The sequence below is a fragment of the Pleurodeles waltl genome, chromosome 7, assembly GCF_031143425.1.
Source record: "Pleurodeles waltl isolate 20211129_DDA chromosome 7, aPleWal1.hap1.20221129, whole genome shotgun sequence".
In the NCBI taxonomy this organism is placed as follows: Eukaryota; Metazoa; Chordata; class Amphibia; order Caudata; family Salamandridae; genus Pleurodeles; species Pleurodeles waltl.
Genome location: NC_090446.1, coordinates 895,996,957 through 896,000,572, shown reverse-complemented (window position 1 = coordinate 896,000,572; position 3,616 = coordinate 895,996,957). Strand labels below are relative to the sequence as shown.

Genomic DNA, 3,616 nt, shown 5'->3' with positions numbered 1-3,616 from the left:
TAACTTGTTTTATGCTAAAAGAAGGAGATTTGTATTTGGAAGTGAGTCTGTCAGTGTTTAACTTCTATCCTACTACCATTTAGAGTATACCCTATAGATGTAGTATAGCCAACAATGTCTCCGGCTTCTTGAATTACTATCTCATGGCCAGTCTCAGTAACATATACTATATATGCAATTCACGTTCTGTCTACGATAATATTTTATTTAACATCGATATTTTGGATGCCTCTGTGGAATATTTACAGGCTGTTTCCTAAAACTACTTGTTTAAATATTTAAATTGGGGAGTAAGAGGTATTGATCAAAGCATATTTACTACCCGTTTTGCTCTACTCAAATACTCCCGATACAACCCCAATATGGCCGCCATAGTAGCCTGCCTATTTTTTCCCTTCTGTGCGGCCTAGTAACAGAGATAACATCTCTGCACGGCCGCTTAAATACGTCCTTTATCGGCGGCAGCTGTCTTCGTCAGCGAACGCGGGAAGATCCAACGCCGAGACCGGTATGTTTTTATTCGAGTCTGTAGCGCTCGTTTCAGTATATTTGTATTACCATCATTTGATTACTGTTACTTAGCTCTACATGAGCTATAACCACATAAGGGTCTAACTATCTTGGTTTTTTCCTTCTTGCCTGTCTTCATTTATTGTTATCTATAAGAGCCCAAATTAATGTATCCAGGCTTTCACTTCCCGAAACCACTCAGTCCATCGGCAAGATTCTGAGGATTTATATCTATACACAGGGGCTCATTTGCACCCGAATTTAGAAACTGACATCAGCCTATATCGAGGTGATTTGTAGACTATATGATTAATAGTAATAATATATATTGATTAAATTTTCCATCTATTATTACTATCTCTTTATTTATCTATTTATCCACTTAGTGTTTCTAGGTTCTTATCCAGTCTATTTTCCTGTATCATAATAGGTACTTTTATGTTCTGCAGCAAAGCAGTTATGGTCAGAAGAATCAATAGCCTATAAAAACGCTAGACAAGACTCTCCAAACAAGGTCTGTCTGTATTAAAATCTATCATTTTTCCACCATCCTGCATGTACCGAGCTGCATGTTCTTATTCTAAGGGAACTAAGGTATACAGATTAATATTAGACACTTATCACTGTGGATATACTAACTATTGCAACTTTTAATGGCATTAGGCATGCCCGGCAGTAATTGACATCGCATGAACTACTCTCATGTTCTCCAATTAAGCAATTTCAGTCTATATTTGTTTATACTCTATACCTTATGACCTATGCATCTTTCCATTAACTACACTATATACAATTCATTCTACTTTCTTTGGGCATGCCTTTTCGATAAGACAATATGCCACTGCCGGTAGAGATATATATGTCATGCTCACAGAGGTGACCACTAGACTACTAGCACGAGAATTTTATACACAATGTTCATATAAATCAATTCTCCCATTAGATTTTTGGACTACATTATCAAAAAGAATATCATGAATTTACAATTGATCTGACCAGAAGACTTGGCTGCCAAGATTCGAGTATTACACATTATTACCACTGGGAACGGCCCTGAGGAAGGTTGTCTTCTATATTACATAACACCGAAACGCGCGTAGGCCTTCGGTCCCTATGGTATCATTGGTTCCTTAATATGTTGGTTCACTTGTAAATAAGACACGTTTTTTTATTTGAATTATTTAATGTCTATGTGGTATGTTTGACTTAGGTGCTTTGTATGTATTTTCTTCTATTTTTTTGATTTAATGTATATACTTTTTATGATTGTATCATTATGGAATAATAAAATATCTATATTTGTAAAATAAGCTTGTATCAATTATGTAATAGGATTCTGTTATTTGAGTACCTAAACTGAGTAGCCTATTAAAAATACTCTACTGGTCAGTCACATATAGTTAGTATCATCTCAGACCATAGTATTGGTACGTGAAGATGATGGTATCTTCATGGCTATCTTAGTAGCTTTTGTAGTAGTTTTTACCTACTTTGGTTATTTCCCTGTCTGAGCTACGTGCATTATATTCAGGGAATCCCCTTATAAATATTGGTGATTCTCCTTTAGCCTGACTAGAGTGAGGGTCCTTGCTTGGGCAGGGGGTAACCTGACTGCCAACCAAAGACCCCATTTCTAACAATGGCTAACTGTACATGGACAGTTCCACTGTGTTGGGGAGGTAGACGGGCCAGTGCAGTTTCTGGGCATGCTTATGCAGCAAACACGTATGGAAACACACAGATATATCAGAGCTTATGCATAGCAAAGGGAGCTCCCGTCTCCCTATGGGTTATGGTGGGCAGGGTGTTGCTGTCCAAGGCTATTTTTCAATGATTGGCAAGAGGTTCTGGAGCTGCTGCTATTTCGAGGTTCTTGGTTTGGGGACACAGGTTAAGACTTTCTGTTTGCCTTTGACTGCACAACTATGCGGTTCAAGTTTCTCAGTTAGCTCATAAAGACAGTTAGAGGAATGTAGGTGGTGGAGTATTTAGGCGAGCAGGATATGGTTTTTGCAATTGTAGTGTGCAAGAGGGTTGGGATTTACATATGAGTTCTGGCTATCATGATAGAATGGAGATCAAACTATCAGCAGAAGTGGCAGCAGCCCTAGGTGTCTTCAGGATGTGATGGACCAATTAGGTCCTGGGTTGAGTGAGGATAGAACTGGGTAAGTGAACACTAATTACGTTCACCATAGTGTTGGATACAATGTTGGCCTACTTGATGCTTTAGTCCTACAAACATGCCTGTTTGGAGGTGAAAAGGGGGTAAACAGAGGGAGAGCAGCACTGGAGTGAGTGGCATCTTGGTTTATAGCAGTCAAGGAGCTAGGAGGTGCTGTGTGGTTGGAGAAGGCTTTGTGAGAGAGGGTCATAGGCACAAAGCAGAGGAGTCAGCTGTGCCAGGGCATGGTACAGAGAATGGCTGTATAATGTCTTCAAGGATATTTGCTTAACATACCTGAGCTATAGAGTAACCTGCATTGGGGTAGCAATCTGGTATCCGGTATGGTTGGACTAAATGAGTGAGGTGTGGAGCACATGTCACCGGTAGTGAGGTCCAACAGCGACCATCATATAGGGCTGCTCATAGAACAAGAAAGGGGGGTTGATTATCTAGTTAGGGAGCCAACAGGGGGAATCGCGGAAGGGCAGGCAAAGTCATGCAGTGCAGAGGTCTGTAAATCAGAATCTACGTGCATTTTTGATAGATTGTTGAAGAAGAAACTACCTGGAAAAGAGTAGTCCTCTTTTGTACTTTTTTTTCAGAGTGAGGAGCATGGCAGCTGTGGAACAAAGAGGTAAGTCAGGTAAGGGAGGAAGGTTACGGGCTAGATAGGTAAAGACTGGTGTTGGAGAAGAAGAAGAGTGACGTTTTGGGTGACGGGGAAGAGAGGGTCTCGGGATGTAATGTAGCCTGTAAGGAACACAGCTAGGATTCCATAGAGGCACAGGAGTGAAGAAGCAGCAACTAAAGCAATGAGAAGAGATCTGACATGGTTGAGAGAGGCTCAATGGTGCCTGCTCGAAATAGAGGGTGGTGTAAAGGGGTTCCAACTGACCATCAATGTAAAGTTGTGGAGATTGTCAGTTCAATTCACTGTGC

The 3,616-nt window shown here is 40.5% G+C and overlaps 1 long non-coding RNA gene across 1 annotated transcript; it reads left to right on the top strand.

Annotated features, from left to right (window-relative positions):
- The first annotated feature begins 962 nt into the window (after positions 1–962).
- LOC138247335 (uncharacterized) lies at positions 963–1,820 on the top strand. Its single transcript, XR_011194450.1, has 2 exons — positions 963–1,024; positions 1,454–1,820. It is a non-coding gene; the product is annotated as an uncharacterized lncRNA (long non-coding RNA).
- Positions 1,821–3,616: the final 1,796 nt, after the last annotated feature.